The sequence below is a fragment of the Anomalospiza imberbis genome, chromosome 22, assembly GCF_031753505.1.
Source record: "Anomalospiza imberbis isolate Cuckoo-Finch-1a 21T00152 chromosome 22, ASM3175350v1, whole genome shotgun sequence".
Classification (NCBI taxonomy): Eukaryota; Metazoa; Chordata; class Aves; order Passeriformes; family Viduidae; genus Anomalospiza; species Anomalospiza imberbis.
The window spans coordinates 1,878,718-1,900,292 of NC_089702.1; the positions used below are offsets into that span (position 1 = coordinate 1,878,718).

At 46.9% G+C, this 21,575-nt stretch overlaps 1 long non-coding RNA gene across 1 annotated transcript; it reads right to left on the reverse strand.

The window, feature by feature from the left end:
* Positions 1-16,572: 16,572 nt before the first annotated feature.
* Positions 16,573-21,153, reverse strand: LOC137486697 (uncharacterized). Its single transcript, XR_011005780.1, has 3 exons — positions 18,747-21,153; positions 18,463-18,613; positions 16,573-17,456 (listed from the first exon to the last, which is right to left on the reverse strand). It is a non-coding gene; the product is annotated as an uncharacterized lncRNA (long non-coding RNA).
* Between the last annotated feature and the right edge of the window lie 422 nt (positions 21,154-21,575).

Consider the following 21,575-nt stretch of genomic DNA (forward strand, 5'->3'; position numbering starts at 1 on the left):
TTCTCCTGGTGTTTAATCCACTCCCTGAATTCTGCAAGTCTAGAGATGGAGGGAAGGAAACAGAGAAAAAGAAAAAGATCAGCAAGTTCCTTTCAGCTAAGGAACTGTAACATCACACAACTAAGGAGACAACAGATCCCCAGGGAGAGCAGGAGTCAGGACACAAGTGCAGATGAGGTGGGAAACCCTTTCCCAACCACGTTTGCCAGGACTGGCTTTCCTGTTTCCCTGGAAAAGCCCAGCAGCATGGAAGACAGGGAAATAAAGATCAGTAGCTTGTACTGATCCAGGCTGTGACTTTTGTGTTACTGACTTGGGAGAGGGGGAGAAAGATCCCCTCCCTGCTATCTAAAAACACCCTGAGGTCACCTGAAACCAGCACATTTTACTTTTTTTAAAAAAATCTCCTTAAGTGCATTTCCCGCCCCTGAGCCGAGCTGCTCCCCGTGAGTGCCCAGGGGCTCCGGGAGCCTGAGCCCGTGCAGGTGTTGGGAGCACGGAGGGCTCTGTTCCCACCCCGGCCCCAGGAAGGATGGGGGGGCTGCTGGAGGGGGTGACACACGTCAGGAACCAGAGCTGCCAGCATCAGGTCTCACGTTTCGGCTCTGGAGGGAGCTGGGTCAGGTTTGAACAGGAGGTTTCGTCTGGGGCTCGTAGCCCAAGGTCAAATGAGATTTCTGTGAGACAGACAGTGACATGTCCCATTGGGCTGCTTTTACAGAGATAACCCAACGCCCCCCAAGCAGAGGTTTGGGGATGAGCAGGGTGGGCCACCCTCATGTCCTCTGAGGCAAAACTCCAACATCACCTCCTCAGCTCTGCTGTTGATGTGTTTGGGAGTGTGGGCAGCTCCTCCAGGCCCTGCTCTGTTTTGGGCAGGACAGCACAAAGATGCCCAGGCTCATAGGAGGCCTCCAGAGGCTCACATAACACAGACATCAATTGCCTTTAGCATTAGTAAGTGAGGGCATGTGCATTCCTGTGGAAGTTTTGGAGGATAAGTCTGAATTCCAGCTGAAGGAGTGATGTTGTCCCAGTCTGCATCTGTGTGCGGGTGGAATTCAGTTTGGCCTAAAAGCACCCTGGGGTTTGGGAAGAGTAATGAACACTGTGGGAGCACTTGGTCCTGGGCTGTCTACCATTGCCATGATTTCAGTAAGAATTCATGTAAACCTCCAAAAAAGCTCAACTCCACAGTGGCTGAAGGGATGCTGAAGGAAAAGAGGACCACACTCATTGCCTCCTCCATCAGCTGTCACTGTGCTCTGGGCCAGCACCTCAGCCTGTGAACGAGGCACAACTTTCCAACCTCATCTTCCCTGGAAGTTTAACTCTGGCTGCTCTGGCTTGGCTGCAGCATCCAACATGTGATGTCCTCATGGTCCTGAGATGGTACAACCTGTGACACAGCCAGCTACAGACTGCTCAGGTTACCACTCTGTCTGTATTGCTCTTCCCAAGGGATGAATTTGGTCATTTAAAAAGCAATCAAGTGTAAGAAAAGAAAAATAGAGATTCTAATGCACAAGACCAAAGAGGTTTGTAGTGACTGGAAGCAGTCCCTTAATTCTCCTGTACTTCATTTTCTGCTTCTTTGATATGAAGAGAGGCAAATGTAGAGTGAACTCACTTCTCAATTGAAATAATTCTCTGCTAATAAATGGAAATAGAATAACTTGACAGCCTTCTCTGAGGCCAGAGTTGCAGACCAGTGATGTGGAGGTGCTGTTGCCTTCATCTGCAACAGCCAGCTCCTTCCTGTCCCTTTGGGTTCCACACAAGGTCTCCTGTGTTTTTCTACTGACTGGGCCAAGTAATTTGCTGCTGTGAAGTTAAAAGGAGATGTCTGGGAAGCTTGGGGTCATTAGCAATGATGTTTAACAAACCTTGGGTTACTGGAGAAGTGGGGAGGAGGGGAAAAGGTCCTGTGGAATCATGGGCTGGTTTCACTGATGCCCAGGAGATGATTGAAAAGCTGACAGGAGATAGAATATAAATCTGTGTAGCCTCAGCTGCAAACTGCTGCCTCACATCGTCCATTCCCTGATAGAATAAACAGATCTTGGAAGTCTCTTTCTTCCAGGTCTGTCATTTATCTCCCTCTTTGATCAATTCAGAAGGATATGCTGCTTTTTTCTAGGTATGAAGGATACTTTATGTTATTCATTTGATGAAGTGACAGCATATATTTGTTTTAAAAATCCAAAATAAAGATTGCCCATTATGAATCGATATAAATGAGACTGATAAAGGAATTGCAAGCGAATTATTCTCTAATAGGGACATTCCTTGCAGGGTTTGTTCCTACTGGTGATGGGACTGGTGTAAATTATCATCAGCAAAAGTTGCAGAAGACCCAAATAATTTTGTGTAATTAAATTTGTAATTAAAAATCAGAAGCTAGTTTTAAAGAAGGATTACATCACTACCAAATTATTTAAATATCATGGTTGAGGACCATCCATGTCATGCCAGCACCCTGCAGACCCTTCAATGTCTTCTTCATCAGGTCCCCAGTCTTGAATGCAACTCCCTTATTTCTTCACCACCTGTAACAAGTATTTAGGAGTGGGTTTTATCCAAGTGCTTGGGCACGTGTAGTGTGGAGGGTGAGTCCCCATCCAGCTGCAGGGCTGCAGTGTTCATGCCCTTGCAGCTCTGGGTTCAGCACAGCTCAGCCGCCTCCCACACGGATCCTGACCCAGTCAATGATGGCACAACCTGCACCCAGATCCTAAACCTGCACCCAGGAGAGCACTGGGCACTGCGAAGAAAAGGGCCCTGTGCTGGTAAAAATCCCACAAAGACATTCTGAAAAGAGTGCCTGCCCCCCTTTTCCCCCGGATCAAAGCGAGAGCGCTCAGAGCGGGCTCTGAAGGAAAGCAGATGCTGGGACTGGGTGCACTTCAGCCCTGTGTGGTCTCCTATCTCCGTTCCCACCATTGCCTTTGGGGACTGCTGTGTGTCCTCTGGGTGAGAGGCTCTGCAGCCCATCCACAGTGCCCAGAACTACCTGTGAGCCCCCTCCCAACAAGATGCCATTTCTTAGATCTCTGAGCAATCTGCTCTGCTCAACCTCTTCTTCCCCAATTAATAACGTTGCTGTCAGGTTGGATTACAGCCCTCTGCCTTCTTTGTCTCAGCTTAAAATACTTGTGGTTTCATATTCTGTCAGAAGAGATATATAAGAGAAGAGCTTTTCTCAAAGTGCAGATGATGATGGAAAAGGAATGTGTTGCTGCAAATTCCTGAAGGAGCCTTTATTGGATTCCTCAGGACATATTGAAAAGCAAAAATATAGGGAGGGAGTGAACAGTACAGGGGGAACAGGGAGCTCATAGTGTGGTATTGTGGGAGAGATAAGACAAGCCTGTGGCTTGAGCAGAGATAACAGTGACTTTTCTACAGTTATCTAGGCAATTTCTGTCATTCCAGTTAGAGAAAAGAACCCCCACCCAACACCTAAAACAGAACTGAATGTCCTGCTAAAGTTGCTTTATGGAAATGCAAGTCCCTTGCCTTTTACTGTCTTTGTGACAGGAAGAAATTTCCAGTGATGGAGTGACTGGACATGGGCACAGAAATCCTGAGTGATTTCTGCTGGAGGAACACACTTGCTTCTGCCCTGATTTCACAGTATCAGCTGCCACTACAACTCCTGCAGCTCAGAAACTAATTTCTGATCTATATAAGACCCCAAACTTGTCTCAACTTGGAGCAGAAGCAATTGTAAATCACATATCTGGAGAAGCACCCATGCCACATTTATCTCATAGGATTTATACCTTATGACTTTCCTGTGGGAGACAACACAGATGTGGCATTTACTTTTTTTGAAACCTTATTCCCTGATTATTTAAAGTATTATTTCCCAGTGTCTCAGACATATTTTCATGTGAAGTGTTGTCTTTCCATCTGCATCTGTGTTCCCTATACATGAGGGATATTTGCTGTACCTCCATTTTTTCTTGCTTTGCTAACTGAGGCAACAATTTTTCTACTTCTCAGCCTCAGATTTTGATACTGGAATAGACTGAACACCTGTATTTTACAGAGCAAACCCACTCCTGATTTAAGTTGATATCTCCGCATTAATTCTGTTGCAGTCTCTGTGCACTGGAGATTAGTTTCTAACTGGGAATTTGACAAGTTGGTATTTCTTTAACGGAGTTTCAAAAAAATTTAGAAGTGCTACACCTAACAAGGATGAAATATGAAATGTGGATTTGAGGCTGATAAAAACAATAGTGATAAAAACAAAAGTATCCATCACTGTCCTTGGCAATGCTGGGATGGATTGGAGCTCTCCTGCCAAAGCAAGACCTACCCAGAGAGAAATGGAGGCAGCCATGAATAGAATTCCCATTTCTGGGAAGAAGGGTAAACTGTGCTAATAAAATCAAGGTCCACAGCTAATATCAGACTTGATGATGTGAGAATGGTTTTTGATGTTCCACCCTCAGAGTGCATTTATTGGAAACAATTTCCTCCCAGTAGATAAATCCTTTTGAGCTAAAGCCCAGGGTGACTCAGACAAAGTCAAACCAAGTGAGAGATGGAAGAGATGGAAGAGAAAGTTGGGAGATTCTTGTGTGAACTGCACAGCTGGAAGAGATGGTCAGATAAAGGAGGATAAAATAATGGACAAGTTGCATCACCTGGACAAGCAGATGGGGAGAAAAAGAGAATTCCTGTGTTGGGGAACAGCCTGGGGCTGTGGGCAGTGTGGACATCAAGGTATCAGTCCTTCAATCTTCTCTCAGCTGTGGCTGAGTCCCTGCCCTTGCTCCTCCTCACTCCAGTGTCTGCATTATCCACATCCTGGAGGGAACTATGGAGCTGTGCTGGTCATCCTATATCAGGGAGGCTGTGGGTAGTTTTATCACACCAAAGTGTCCCACATGCTTTGAAAGTTTCAGTACCTTGGGATAAAAACAGAGAGAAAAAAACATGGTGTGAGTGGCTGTAGGTGTGGATATTTGATTTGGTATTTAAGCAAAGGATTTTGATGGAATACGTCAGTGAAGAAGTAGTAGAGAGCTAAAACTGATTTGTAGGACAGTTGTGCTAGACCAAAGTGTTACATAAAGCAACTGTTTTCCTAAAAACTCTGAATTCCAAACTAATTTGAAATGAATTTAACTTCTTTTCTTCTAACATGGAGGAAGAAGATCCTTTGACTTCCATTACTTACATGTGCAGAAAGATATTATTTGTTTGAGGATTCTAATGATTAATTCTTACAAATTCTCATAATACCAGAACATGAGGGATGTTGCATGAAGATTCATAATGAAGCTTCATAATCACTCCCTTGTGATTCCTTATCAGAGGTAACCTATGTTTTTCTACCCTACTTCAGTCACTCAAGTGAGAACAAGATCTATAAATCCACTTGCTTCCCTCACAGTCACCAGGTAGGAGAGGTAAAAGAACCCTCACCCCGGAGCTGAGTAGTTTTGGTGGCATCTCTTCTTGAAAAATCCATGTCAGCTGTATCTTTATATAATGTGTAAATAGCCCCAGGGTGGGAGGCATTGCCCAGACAAGCAATAGTGATATCCTGGGGGTCTCCATGTCCCTGACACTGTAATAGCAGAGGGCTGTAATTGAGGACTAGAGGATGGGATGTTGCACGTTTACAAACTCCTAAAAGCCCATTCTGTTGCCAGTTTGGAGTCTGTCTCTGGAAAGCATCAGAGGAGAAGAAAAGCTTACGAGTACACCCAGCTACTGAGCAGATAATGCTGCAGCCATGAAATGCAGAAGGGAGATGTTCAGAGGGTGGGAAGAGTAGGAGAGGAGAAAGAAGAGAGGAACCACACAAATGTAGAAGGTTTATTACCATCAGATCCCTTCAGTCTGGTGGTGGTTATTAAGTTTGGCATCCATATGATGGGATTGAGGAGGGTAATTTCTTGTGTTCTCTGGTACAAGGAGAGGGCTATAACCCTGAAGAAAATTTTATGAACATACTGCTAATAAATATTTTCAATGCAGCATGGCTGACCCTTGGTAATTGCTCTGGGTATTGCTGGGTGACAAATAAGGGCCCAGCCATCACCAAGCACCCTTTTCACATGGAGGAGGAACAGAGGAGCAGGTGTGACATTGATCTGACAAGGACTGAGTGTGGACAACCCCAAGATTATTGAGTAAATAGAGGCTGTGCCCTGCATATCCTCAGGGGCTCAGTCATTGCCCTGGGATGGGCACTCACCTCGTAGGATGTTTCCTCTCCTGGGTCTAACACCTGCTGGAAACGTCCCCCTGCCCATACCAGGCCTGTCTGCCTGAGGCTGCTGTGGGCAGGACCATTTCCAGATATTCATTTCTGTTTCAACAGCCAATTAACTGATTCAGGTGTCACTGATCTTGGTGCTGCCACACACGACTTCAGTAAATCTCTCACAACAAAGTCCTTGTTCCTCCAGCCTCCTGCACTGGTGTTTGGAATATTTTCAGTTGGGAAATTTCTTCCTGCCATGTTAGTCTATTCTCATATCACAACTGAGGCATGATCCCCACCCAGAGCAGTACCCCCAGATGGACCCTGGATAGAACCTGCACAAAACACATTCTCAGTAATGCTTAACTCGTTGCTTGCTCTTAGAGAAATCATTTCCCTTAGGGAAATTTGTCTTTAACTTATTTGGGATGTAATTTTAAAATAGAAATTATTTTATATTATAAATAATAATTGTTTGTTATTATGAAAGTATTCCTTTCAATTATCTAAGGATGAATTTAAAAAAAGGGGAAGCCTTTGCCCTGTAGGCATCCAGCCCATGGGACATGATCGCATTGGAATTATCCAGTTATCTTTAAGCTCCCTCATCTCTTCATTTTCTTTCTACTTTCTTCTTCTACAGCTGGGTTCTTAACCCTTTCTATTGTTGTCCCAAATGTTCCTTTTGTTCACTAGGAAGAGAGAAGTTCCCTTTTTTCACATGTAGGCCATAACATCTGTTACTTTTGCTATTTTCTGCTGCCTTGTCTGATCTGAGTTCCCTCACTGTTGTTGTCAACCCCATCTTTTGTCATATATAATGATGATTGACCCTAGATCTTGGGTTTCTCCAGTTTTGGAGAAGTTCCTCTTTGGTGTGCCCATGGCTCTCCTGATCCTTTTCCCTCCCTGTGTGCATTCCCATCCCAGCACCAAAGCGGAGTGCAGATGGCAGGGGTTGGGCAGTGCAGTTGTCTGCAGGGATCTCTGAGGTGTTGTGTCTGCCAGGGGCTGCTGTGGCAGGACAGCTGTGCTGGTTGCCTTTGGCATGGGACGGGTGGCACAGGGGGAGCAGGATGCAGGGCAGCACCACAGGGGCTGCGTACAGGGCACACTGCTGCATCCCTCCCCCATCCCTTACTCCACCAGACACCTCAGAACAGCCCAACTGAGAGCCAGGGCAGCAGGAACAGGTAGGACGGGTCTGCTGTGCCTGTGGCTTTTCTGTGTGCCTGCACCCAGCAGTGAGAGGCACTGCAGGCCCCTCCATTGGGAGCACTAATGATTCCTCCTGCCCGGAGGACACGGCGGGATCGACGCAGGGTCAGCAGCATTTCCCAGTGCCCAGCACAGCCCAGGGGTCAGCAGCTAATCATCACTGCTATCTCGCTGTGCTGTCCAGCCCAGGGCGACTGGAGGTGCATTAAAGATTAAACAAGAGCTGGGGGGTCTAGGGAGTGTGTTGGAGTCATTCCAGGGTGGGTGGGCAGTGGTTGGCCCAAGCAAGTGGATTTCTGCTGCAGCGGCCTCGACTTTAGATCTTTCAGCCGAACAAACTGGCGGCATCTCTGTTGAGACAAAAAATGCCTCTAGCTAAAATTCCACTATCTGACCTCAGAAGGGCTCCAGCTGCTTCTGCCACCAACGGAGCAGCTTGAAGAAGAGTTTTGCAGAGGATGGCCATGCTGAAAGAGAAGCCCATTTCTTCAGAGCGCCTGGCAGGACAGAGTCTTCATCTTCCTCACTTCAGCCTAAGTGCTCACACAGTGGGGCAGAGCATTGGCTACTGTCCCATGAGTGCCTGGCACCTGCCAGCACCAGGCCTTGGAGATTTACTGTAGGACTTGGACATCTCTTCGAAGATGGGAGGATTAAATGTTCCCCTTCTTGCCATGCTCATTCCTAATGTCTCCAGCCTCTAAAATTGGTCCTCACTGGAATACAAATATTTTCACAGAATTAGGAAAACACTTTCCATTTGGGGTGTGCTTATTGGGACCGGCTGATCCCATGGCTCTGAATACACTGGAGTCAGTCTCGATGGTGATTCAGGCAGGCAGCTCCCATACCTTCCTCCTCTGCAGGGCTATCAGTGTGTTAATGACCAGCGTTAACGTGTCTGCTCTGACTCCTGTGACCATGGGACCACGTTCCTATCTGGCTTTGGGTGCCCACAAATTGTCACCACTGTCTGAGCCTTCAGAGCCTGACAGGAGGGCGGCAGGGAAATGGTGTGTCTGGCACTTTGGACCCTGTCTGGAGCTGTGTGGGCTGAGGAAGCAGTACTGGCTGACTGATGTGCTGCACATCCTGCCCTTCACTTGCCCAAATCCACAGCTTTCCACTGAGCCTCAAGTTCAGAGCCATTTTTGGGCAATTAGAAAGGGAAGAGCAGAGGACAAGATTCATCGGGAGTACAGTGCTAGATCAGAGTTACAGCCGTGAAGTGCAGGTAGCACTCCCCATTCATTCTGGCAAGAACTTCAAGGATAAACCATTTCAAGACTTGCCATTTAGTCAGGGATCCTTCCTAAGGGGTCCTGACATGAAGCTGTGCCAGGGAAGGTTTAGGTTGGATCTCAGGGAAAAGTTCTTCCCCCAGAGGTGCTGGCACTGCCCAGGCTTCCCAGGGAATGGTCCCAGCCCCGAGGCTGCCAGAGCTCCAGGAGCGTTTGGACAGTGCTGCCAGGGGTGCCAGGGTGGGAGTGTTGGGGGGTCTGGGCAGGGCCAGGAGCTGCACTGGAAGATCCCCGTGGGTCCTGTCCAACTCAGGACATTCTGTGGTCCTGTGGCTGTGTGACATGGTCAGGGCTCTTTGTCAGAGCTTCCTCAGCTCCTTCAATGGCCCCACCTGAGCTCTGGGCTCCCTTTCTGGCCTGTGGAAGAAGCAGGCCCACGCAGGAAAAACACTCTCTAAGAAGGGCCATGTGAGTTGCCCTGAGCCTTTTTCCTTCTCTGAGCCTGAGCAGAGCCCAGGGTCACTGGCTGATCCTTGCCTTCTCAGCCCCAGAAAGGAGCTGAATCCCATCCACACAGTGTCAGGCCCTGGACATTCACCTGCACCCTCCCCATGCTACAGGGCAAGAATGAAATTAATGAATGGATGTTTTCAACTGCAAGAATGACATTACTTGAAACAATTTTTAGCTCTGCTGATCATCTAGGATTGCTTTGGATCATGACACTTCTTACTCCTCATCTGGACTGATTGTAAAGCTTCCTCTCAACAGGCTCCCGCCCGAGTTTGCCAGAAAAGCTGCTCAGAACATGCTCTGCCGTTGCTATTTTTATCAACTGAGCATTATGTATTTTGTGTGATACAAGGGAAGTGTTATTCATTTACTGGAATTATCCTTTTATCAAGTCAGTTTCCTATTGCATTTCACCCTTCAGTGCACTGGCAGTTCATTCTTTTAACAAGGCTGTTTCTATTCTTGAAAGTATATTTAAAGAGGTTTTGTAATTTCACTGTGAGATACAGAGCATTTCCTTTTCTTTTAAGGAATGTGTTTCAAGCATCCTTAAATCCTGGAGAACTTGGAGCAACAGTGAACAAATGTATCAAGAAATTAAAAGATAACAACCTAATGAAAACTTTCACTAAATTATCTTTGACAAGAATCTGCTATTGTATGTTAATTTAAAGCCGTTTTTACTTGTCAGATTTTGTTTTCTGCTTCCTGCTGTAGTCTTTGTTTCTCCTGGTCCTGACTTGTGCTGGAAATCTGCTTGTGGGTCTTTTTATAAACTGCTGGTGAGATTTGTGAGGGGCTCAAGCAGTGGTAACTGAACTGTGCAATGTGTGATTTGGGCTTTTCAGTCACTCACAATCCCAAATCCAGCATTTTAGAGGAGTTGCCCACAAAGCAGGACATTGTGGGGTGATGGACCAGGCAGCAGGCAATGGTAGGGCAAAGAAGTGTGGCTCAATTCTGTCTCTCTGGGGTCATAGGCCATGGGGCCAGCACTGAAACCATGAGCCAAGTTGGGACAGGAATCGGGAAGGGGGTTGGAAGCCAAAAGTGAAACCACAAATTGTCTTGGCATTTCCCAGCAGGTCATTGTGAATTAGCAGCAGAAAAGCCCCTGCAGTTGGTGTCCATTAAACAGGGAGGAGAAGGAGTTGCAGAAAGGGCAGAGTTGTGTTCAGTACAACCCTGAGCCCTCAGAAGCTCCTCTAGCTCTGCTGGGACACACTGAGAGGGCTCAGAATGAAGATGTGGAAGCGCCACACCTGTGGAGAGATTCCTCCATCACATCTGCACCCAGCCCTTCCATAGGGGCCACTTTGGACCCTGGGCTCATCCTGCTCAATCACCAACTGTCATTTGTATAATTGTTTTTTTCATGTTCAATCAAAAATATTCCTCCAAGGCTCGATCACTCAGAGGCCTGGTGGGGAAGTCAGTTGTGTGGGCCAAGGCTTACCATGGGAGCTTTGAACAATTCCATTTAGGTATATCTTCATGGAGGAATCAAAGGTAGGACGGTCTTTTTTAACCTAAGATTTTATGATGGATCAACATGGTGGGGAACAGCCTATTGGAGATTTCTGGAGTGAGCTTCATTTCTGGCAGTCAAACCATAATAAATGCTGTGGATCTCAATCTATGTATTTTTTGCAGTCCTTGTTGGACCATGTCTGAGTTCCCCCAGCCTCCTCAAACACTGCATCAGATAAGCAGAAGCAAAAAAGCTTGCTTTAGAACATTTGAACCCACAGGTAAAATTTGGATTTCAAATAAAACCTGGTTTGCCACATAGCGGAAAGCAGTTATAAAAAATTCAGCTAGAACTCAGTTAAGAATTCAATCTGTGGCATTCTTTAATTAACCTAATTAACCTAAGACAATGATTCTGCATGGGATGATGAGATACAGACAAATTTTTTCTCCCAAGGACTAAAAACAACCTGTACATGTGCTTGTCAGAATGTTTTGTGAGTTAACCAAGCAGACAGGAACCTAACAGTTACCTTGGACTAAAAGGACGCCTACAGATCTCGGGGATGAATATGTGAGCAGGGCAAGCAGGTAGAAGACTTCCACAGGTTGATCTTGCAGTCTCCAGAACTTCCAGTTGAGGGGCTCAAGGAGGAAAACATTTCTGGAGTAACAGAAACCTTGTCACTGAAGAGTAAAAATAGATCACAGCGATCAGACACGGGCAGGTTGGGTGAAAATTGATATTAAGGACTGAGTTATTCACTGGTGGTGGTCAGTGTGGCTGTGGAGAAGGGCAAAGTGGAGATGGTTTGTAGCAAGTTGTTCTGTGCCCGCAGAAGCAGGGCAGGAGGTGAGCCCTGGGTTGCTGGGGCTGTGTCACCAGCCAGGCTGTGGGTGACACTGAAGGCTTGGATCAGGGCAGTCATGACAGGGTGGGTGACCAGTTTCATTCTTGAGGTGGCAGCTGTAGAGCAGCTCCTCATCCTTAACCTCCACCACACTGAGGTACCTCACCAGAAATGTCCCAGAGCAGAGGGATTGTCCTCCCTGGAAACAACCACATGAAAATGGGAAGAGACTGACGAACACAGGGACTTCAGTCTCAGTGCAGCCATGCAGCTCTCGCTGTTAATTCAAACAGGACTGTCACCACTCCTCTGGTGTGACAGGGTGTGACCCTGTGCTGAGGGCACTAGGGTGGAACCCACAACCAGGCACTGTGGGGAATGGTTCTCACCATGGGGATTGACAGCTCTTCTAGGTGGGGGTTTCTGGAGGAATGAGGTCCTACCACCAGGACAGGTCTCTGCTGACACCTGGGGCCCTGTTCTGCACTGGTCCTTTCTCAATTACACACTCACTGCATTATATTATCGAATGGATTTGATTCTCCTCTTAGTGCTGTGTTTGGGATTTACTGTGAGAGTAATGTTGATTACACACCAATGTTTTAGCTGTTCCTGAGCAGTGCTTACCTCAAATCAAATCAATCTCTTTCCCAGGCTCTGCCAGCAAGCAGGTGCTCAAGAAACTGGGAAGGAGCAGAGCTGGGTCAGGTGACCTGAACTGGCCAAAGGGATATTCCACACCATTGACTGTCATTTCCAGGATATAAACTGAGGGAGCTGCCTAGGAGCTGATGATTGCTGTGGGTAGTGGGTGATAAGTAATTGTGTTGTGCCCCACTGGTTTCTTGGGTTTTATTTCTTTGTCCCCTTTTCATTACTATTATTATTATCATTATTATTGATTACATTTATTTTGTTTCAATTATTAATCTGTTCTTATCTCAACCCATGGGTTTTAAACTTTTTTCTATTCTCCCCACTGGGGGTGTGTGTGGGGTGAGTGAGAGGCTCTGTGGTGTTTATTTGCTGTCTGGGGTTAAAGCACAACACAAGTACCTCCTGCTACATAAGTGCCCTGGCACTTCTTTGGCCCTGGCTTCATTCTCTAACCAACTTGTTCCTGTCACCTTCCTTAGGGATTTCACCTGGGCAGAGCCTGGGACACAGCACTGAGCTAAAAGGATCTTGGGCTTGATTCAGATTTGACAATCCTATGTCCTCCTGTCTAAACCAGGAGGGCTCTGAACACCCTGTGCATCTCTCAGCTATATTTAGCTGTAATGTACACACTTCGTGTAATTCTGGGGAAAAAAAGACAGTTGTCATGCTGCCCAGGATTGAACGAAACAGCTTTTAAACACATCTAATTTGTGATGCAGTTCAGCAAACAAAACCAGTGACCAGATGAAATATATTCCACTCTGTCTAAATGAGGGTGAATGGCTTAGTTGGGAGTGAGAGTGAAAGAGTCCTTCAATTGAATTGTATAGAAACATAAGAGTTAAAGAGAAAGTAGGTTCTTAGCAAGACAAATTGAAGCTCCCACATCTACATTTCAAAGCCTTCATTGTCCCAAGGCAAGACAAACAAAGTGGCATTTGCATATTCACTGACACTGGAGCAGTGTCCAAAGGCATCAGCCTAATGGAAGAAACTGAGAGGAGGGAGGTGGAATTACCATACAATGATTTTCCTCAAATTGAAAAATGAGATAGAAGGAGTAGGAGGGGAAGCTCTTAAGAGAATCCTTTGATGCTTGTTTTTTTCTGAAAGGAAGGAGTACATGGGAGGTTGTGATTTACAACTGCAGTTCAGTGATAGCTAAATCTGACTTGAGGGCTCTCAGTGATCCAGACTCCCGACTCAGGGAGCTGAGCTGGAATAAACTTCTTGTGCCAGCTCAGGTTTGCTCAAATAGGGCTGATTGGTTAACTTTGTGCGAGCCTGTTTTATGCCAGATGTGCCATCAGCATGCAAAGAGAAACAAGAGTTTTGTTGGACCTTGCTCAGCCTGTCTGGGGGCCTTTCCATCAGCCTTTGGTGCTCTCCTCCCACCCATGGAACCTTCAAGTCGCTGCCTTCACACATCACCTCCCCCAGGTGTAGACCACAACTTTCTGTGTTTCTTTCCACTTCATATTCAACATCTTGTCATGGACCTTCCTTGTCCTTGTCATGGACCTTCACGTGGGCCTTGCCTGGCTCGGTGCTCCCACATCACCTCCACTGTCACAAAAACACCAACCTTCCCAATCATGTCCTTGCCAAACCAGATTCCCTCTCCCAGCCACAGTGAGTCCCGCTGTGAGCAAAACATCCCTCTTCCACCTCCTGCAGACAGGATTCTGCTCCCTGATGGCATCCAGGCAGAGTGTCATGTGTGGGTGCTGCTGTGGAGCCATTATGGAGAAGTGTAAGACAAAGGGGAAACCCGTGGGAAAGCCTACAGAAAGGACAAGGGTAGTGGTGGCCGCTCATTACTGTCTGTGCAACAAGGATCTTGGTTGGAATTTGTGACAGGGTGGAGATCTTGCATGGAGAGTGTGTGGGAAGCCTTACAAGAGTGTTAAAAAAAACTCCTTTCCCTCCATGAGAGAGCGACAACCTGGGAAAGCAACTCTCAAAGAAACTGAGCCATAGGAACCAAAACAGTGCTAGTGGATAGAGACCCTTGGAAGCGTCCAGGCCAGCCTTCCCTGGAGCAGGATGAGCCCAGGCCCAGATCAGGATAACCAGGGCTTTGTACACCTGAACCCTGTAAATACTGGGGGATAAAGACTCTTGGCAATGGCCCCAAGGCTGCACCACCCTCCTGGACAGTGAATGTTTCCTAATGCCTAACCTGAACCTCTCAAGCTCCAGTTTGTGTTTGTTGACCCTTCCTATACTGTCTGGCATCAGTGACAAGAGTTTGGCTCTGTCATCCTTGTGTATTGGCACTTCAAAAGGTCACAGGCTGCTCTAAGATATTCTTAGTCTCCTTTTGCCCAGCAGAAGAGGTGATGCCTTCCCTCCACCTCTCTGCCCCACCAGCCTCTCGCTCCACCTCTCCTGGCAGATCATGTGCCCCGGGCTTTGACCATCTCAGTTGCCTGGCCTGGTCCCTCTGCAGTTTCCCCCCATTATTTCTGAACTGGGAGCTCGCAACTGAGCGCAGTGTTCCAGGGGCTCTGAGCACTGACAAGAACTTCCTCCTGCTTTCAGCTGTTCTCCTCCACACAGACTCCAACAGGCAGCTTGTCTTGTTTGCAGTGAACGACTGCCAGCTCATTTTCGTGCTGGCATCCTCCATCACCACCAGCCTTTGGCAGCAGGATTGCATCTCAGCCAGTCTGCTCCAGGTTCAGCTGAGTTTTCTGCTTTTTCTGGTTTTCCTGCCCAGATTTTCCCAGACTGCCACTGACGTTGTTGGGAATGATGATGCAAAAGCCTCTTTAGTTGTTTCCAGCCAGATGTGTTGCCGTTTCATCATTCTGCATGCACTGTCCAGAACTTTGTATGCTTTGCTGCTCCCAGGGGCTGGGAGCACAGGTCCAAGGTCCAGGCCAGGTACAGACTTTCCCATACCTGACCAGGGTTTACTCATTTCAGGGACATCCAAAGAGAACTTGCTACCACCCCAGCTGGAAATGGAGCAAAGAAGGTCATGATGAGGAACCTGTTGGCTATCTGGAGGAAAGATTCATTTCCCAAGCTGTAAAGATTGTGATGACCCCTTTCATTCTCTTGCTAAAGATCTGTGACACCTGTGGCTGGGATGCACTGTCCCAGAGTGGATGCACAGTCTGGGACTGTGGAGAAACTCTGGAGTAAGGGAGAAGCTACCTGTGATGATGAGTCCATGGGAAGGTGAACCTATGTCCCTTCTGGAAAAGGTGGAGCATTTCAGAGCTCTTTGAATCCGACTCAGATTGGCCTCTGACTGTGATACAGCCTGATATGGGATATTTCCATAGGACCATCACCCTCTCTCTTCCCAGTATCTCATGTGCCTCCTACTGTCAGATCTGTCTTGGGCTCAGAAAACAAAGTCAGACAACACAAAGCTCTGTACATTCATTGCAGTGACTCTTGCAGAGTGACCCTTCAGGCTCTTTTCTCCCCTCCAGTAAACTTCTGAGCATAGCTTTGGTTCTAGCACAGCCATGACAGTAAATACTTCAATTCCCATGAGAACTGAGATTATTTCTGTGACTGGGATTTTAAAAGTCACAAGGATTCAGTTGGCAGAACCTGCAGGGTTGATCCAGGGGCCTGCAAGGGAAAATACCACCTGACAATAAGTAATGGAGCAAAATCACAAGTTTATTGTTTCTGTTCTCTCCATGCAAAATGTCAGGTTATGATAGCATTCATAAGGATATCTCTGTAAATCAGTCATGATGATTTTCATTCCTTGTTCTCAAACCAGAGACACTCAACAACAGCTTGTGTAGTTGCTGGGAGTTTTGGGTGAATTCCCTGATCCTAGTCCAACCTCTTCTTTTTGCTCCCATAGTGGCACTTCAGAAGACTCGCAGAGTCTCTCTCCTATTCCCAAGGTAATAGGATCATGGAAAATTTGCAATAGGATCAGGAACCCACTCAATGATCTGTAACAACAGAGAGAGGACAAATCCAGGATTTGCTTTGAGGGGCTCTTGAGGAACTGGCCCAAGGCCTGAAGCCTTGTTTCTGCTATTTCACGTTCATTTTAATCACATTTCCTCCATGATACATCATCATGTAATACACTGCCTTCTTTCCCACTCATTCCTAACGAGTCATTCACAACTCCCTTTCTGTGAAATATTTTCCCCTAAAATTCCTCGTGGAAGACTGGGCAGAAAGCCATGGAATCTGCTGTTCTGTCAGTCTTCAGAGCCACAGGATCACAACTGGAGCCCTCCTTGCCCTGTGCACAGGACAAGGGACAAAAACACACAGCAGTGGGGACAAAAACACTCATTTTGCATCAATGGCTTTGCAAAATAATCAGATTTTTTTTGTTCCAAGCTGAAAGTCTTGAAAGAGTTTACATTTTTAAAGAGGAAAAAATTGAAATGTCTGACGTGTAAAAGTAGTGAAGAGAGCACCGTAAGAGGGCTACTGTGAGCGATGTCTTAACTAGGGGCTCCAGGAGTTTCCAGTTTGACAAAAAAATGCTTGTGGGAATATTGGCAGAGAATACTGTGAATATTTTCAGGGAATGCTGAACACCCTACAGTGTGAGATTCTCACAGGAATTTGAGCCCAGTGGCGTATGCTGAGACACGGGAAGCAAAATGTCTCCATTGATGCCTTCTTCAGAAAGACCCAGTCAGGAACCAAGTCCTCCACACTCACTACTTTCTTACTTTTGCCAGAGCAGATGACAATTCCAGGGCTGAAACAAATTTGGATGCTTGAAAAATCAGTTAAAAGGAATTTTTGGAAGCATCTGAAAGTATTCCTGCACCTTCTCCAACTCAGCATGGTGCTCTGAGCTGGTTTGATGGTTGTACAGAACAAGGGTGACCCAAAGCCAGCTCTCTCTGTCAATACCTGTCCAGGGAGCACCTGAGGGCAGGAGGGGACGGGGAGGGGGGGTAAGCAAGAGGTTTGACAGTTATTGTTCACTAAAGTGAGCAGCCCAGCCTAATGCAGGTCAGTCACTCCCCACTCCTGCCCGGTCAGCTGCAGTATTAGCGCTGGTCAAAGGTCTCCCCAAACATTTACCATCCATTAAAAGCTAACCTTTCCATGGGATGTTTGAGCTTTGAGTCTCTGGATAGCTGCAGGCCATGCACAGGGCTCACTGCCTCCCAGGGTGTCTCTCCTGTCTAACCCAGGGGAGCAGCATTCCAGGAGTGGATGCTCCCTCTGCCTCCCATCACCAGCAGCCTGAGAGCCGTGAACAGCTTGCTGGCAGCTGGACATTCCTCGTGGGCACTGTCAAGTTTGCTGGTCTTCTCCCTCCAAAAATAAACAGCAAAATGTATTTGAGATCAGGGCTTAGTATGAAATGGTTTTAAATGGGTTTTCTTTCCTTTGTGGGGCAGGTTTTCAAAGATTTTGAATTTTTCCCATCATATATTATAATCAAAGCAGAAATCATGAAGTGTCAGTTTGATTTTTCAGGGGGGTCTATCAGATTTGTCATTTAAATTTAACTTGGTGGATGGTAAGCACATCACAGGACGGTGCTTTACATCTGGCAGTGAGAAGGAGAGAAAAGGAAAATGCTTATGAGAAAGATCCTAAAGGATCTGCCAAAGCTGCAGAGAGCTCAGGGAGAGCTTTGCCACACTAAAGACTGAGCAAGAAGCTCAAGATCTGTCTCAGCATCATAGTTAAACGTTTAAGATTAGGCTTATGGCTCCATTAAAGCCTTTTACTGTATGGGATTGGATATGGCAACAAAACAGAGGCTTCACTTTAGGCCTGAAGAGAGGTATAGCAACAACAATAATAACAACAACAATTTGTTGCTATTAATGTTATTGTGATTATTGTTGTATTTCAGTCAAAAGAGAAACATAGTTTAATTAAAATACATGCTAATCTCTAACCTGTAAAAACAAAGAAACCTTGTGGACAGTCAGAATTAAGAGTGTAACACTGAGTTGGATCCAGTTCCAACATTTTAACTGGAATGATAAGAACTTCTTCTCAGATCCTGGGGAGATGTTGCTCTGAGGACAGTGATTTTATTACAGCTTGTTCCCTCTACACTCTCAGATGACCCTTGGCTGTCAGTGCTGGGTTCCTCCTCCTTTTCTCCAACCCCAAAGTTTACAGTGCAGAAGCAGCAGCCCTGGTTCACTCTCTTATGCTCTCAGCCTTGCTTTGTTTTTTAAATCCCATGTGTAAAGACACCCTACTCCCTTTGGCTTCACAAAAGGGATTTCTTACCTTTTCTTCTTCCTTCCCTTTATCCCCTATTTTCCAGTTCTCCCTCCTTTAACCACCTCTGTCCTACCTCAAGGTTTGAGAGCTGTTCCTGGCAGACGCCTGATGAGCCTCACTTTGCTGGAAGCCCTGGTCACCTCTGACTTCATGGCTCCTACTTTGGAGACAGTTTGCATTTGTGATTTTAGCTTGAAGTGTTGCCATAACAAACCAGCATTTTCCTGAAAATAAAGTATAATATATCCTTATGAGTGCTTACATGGGAGAAAAGGGATTTTTTTTCCCCCTGACACTTAGGAGTGCTCAGGTTCTGGCTGCCTCTGGAGGAACCAGGGTGCTGTGCATTCCCACTACCTGACGTGCAATGGTTTTCTTCTTTAGGTCCTCGGGTCCTCAGAGCTGATGGATTTGGGCCTGAAACTTTGAGCTGATTATTTTCGGGATTTCAAAATTTTTGGACTTGAAATGAAGGATTTCCATCTGTGAATAGGTACAGAAAGAATGAATTTGGGTTTAAAGTTGCTGAAAGACTGCTCCTCACTGCTGCTGCTTTTACCCTCACAAGGAGAGAAGACAAATCTGAATTCCAAATTCCTTGTACAGTTTCTGCTACTATTGCTCTGGGTGAAGTGAACTCTGTGGAGTTTAAAATAGGATGAACATGGGAAATGGAAACTGAAAGGGGCAGAAAGCTTTTTCCTGTTAAAGAATCAGCAGGGAATCAGCACCTGCTGGGTAAGGAGGCATCAGCCAGCATGAGCATCTCTCAGAGCTCTGGCCAGGAGAGATCAGCAGAGCTTGACTGCAGGGACAACTGAGACAGCCCCTGCATTAAATCCGCCTCACAAAATAAGTAGAAACTGCCTCAGAATGTCCCCATCAAAGCCTAATTATCTGCTGACTTCTTAGACATGAGAGAATTTTCTTTGTCTATTTAATTTCATGCTTATCATCAAACTAGTCATTAAATAGCTGAGTATTAGGGGAAAAATGTAAAGCTTTCTGGTCTGTCTTGTTTAATCCTTCAGCCCCTCCCTTCCCTCCTCCCCGTCCCACTTTCTCTCTGGCACAGTCAGAAGAGGGGAGAGCAGGCAGGGTGTCCTGCTGGGCACTGTGGCAGTCCCTGGGTCCTGGTCTCCAGGTGGACAGGATGTGGGAGTCCTGGGAAAGGCTGGGATGGAAAATCCCCCAGTTCCATGCCAGAGCCCAGCTCTGGTTGCTGGCAATTTGGACTTGCTACACCCATGGGATGTAGCAGAGGTGCAGAAGCCACTAAGACTGGGATGAGACCCAGAGGTCTGATCATTACAAGGAAAATGAATTGTCTGTGAGTCAGGTGAATAATTTAAAACAGAACCAAAATGATTGAACAGCAAATGGTGCTGGGCTTTCCTGTCTCATAACATATTAGTGGGGGACATTACATGAAATTGGAAAATAAAAATTGTCAGTCACTGGAAGTCTTTTGTATGTCCGATGAATCAAGGATGTGGAATTGTTGCTTTGGGCAATATTTGAAATCAGGAACATAGAAACATTTAAGCAATGATTGGCTACTTACACTGATGCCAGCCCTGTCCCACTGGGATTCTTGCTTTAGGTCTCTTCAGCTGGGCTGTGTGGAGGGAACAGGGCAGGACTGAGCCTGCAGCAGCTTTTTTCAGCCTGATTGGAAAGCCTTGTTCTGGCCATGGCAGGATTTTGGCTTTGCTAATGCAGAACACACCCAGGGAGGCAATTCCCAGCTTCACAAGGATTCGTGGCCATGTCCTGTCTGCTTCTCTAGTGTAGTATCTCTCCTTCTGAGGGCACATCACTGTCCAGTCAGCCTACACAGCAAGACAATCTCATCCCAAAGACCCTTGATTAAGTGTTTTGCCTTGATGCCAATTCCTGCTTTCTGCAGTTTGGCTTCTAATGTCCACGAGGAACCATTCCCTAGCAGCAGCCTCCAAGCTGTAAACTTTTGACCTGAGCTAATTACTGAATCCACTTTATAGAAGTAATGAGGTTCTGAGCCTCTGCAATGCCTTGGAGGCTCTAGAGAGTCCGAGCCAAAACCTGAGCTCCCTAATCAGTTCTGACTGTTTTTTTATTCATTTACCGAGTGCCCTGAGGCACTGCCGCTCCTTGAGCTCCCTGGGAGGAGCTGCAGTGCTGCTCTCCCCAGTCTGCAACTAGGCAAAACATCCCAGTTAGGGCTGCAGGTACACTCAGCACCTCAGGGATGAGAGGAGAAGACACCAGTGGGGTCAGAGCAGCAGGGCCAGGAGAGTTGTGCTCAAGTCTCCTCAAATCTACTATTGGGCAACTGGGATCTCCTCCTTCGGCCTCAAAACCTCCAACAAAAAACTGACAGAACTTTGGTATCTGTGGGAGAGCACTTGGATGGCTGTGGGCAGTGTAATGATGAGAAGAGGGAAGGTGTGGCTGTATAGGACCATTCATGGTCATGGACACTGGCAGCAGGAGCACAGCAGGGACAGGCAGTGGGAACACTGCAGAGATGTTCCTGTGCTCTGGGCAGCTTGTGAAATCCCATCTCCATCACTTTGTTGAGTTCTTTCCACCCAGTACAGGCAGGCCTTAACCAGCAGTCCAAAACTAAGCCCACAGAAGTTGTGGATGCCCCCCTGCATCTGTTCAAGGCCAGGTTGGATGGGGCTTGGAGCAATCTGGATTTTTTCTACTGGAAGGTGTCCCTGCCCATGGCAGGGGATTTGAAGTAGATGAGCTTAAAGGTCCCTTCCAATCCAAATAATTCAGAGATTGTCTGACTGTGTGATTCTGCCTTTCCCTGGGAATATTCAGGGTACCAGCATCTGAAGAAGAGCTGGAGACCTGCAACAAAACCCTCAGCCCCAAGCCCACAACTGGTCTCCAGTTGCTCATGGAGCTGATGGTCCCAGCTTCCCCTCTCAAAGGCTTCCCCTTGCCCTTGTGCTTGCTCTGCCCCCTTCTCTTACATGCTGAGGCACTCCCAGGGATGACACTGGGGAGAAGGTGACTGTGCCACCCAGGCCAGGACCCTGCTGACCAGCTCCACCTCCAGCCCTCCACTCCAGCAACCTCCCACCCTGGGGCTGCGTGGTGACAAGAGCATCCCCACTTCCCAAGATGGGTATGGAGAAGGGAAGGTGTGCTGTCCCTGGCTGCTCTCACGACTGGTTTGAGGCATGAACG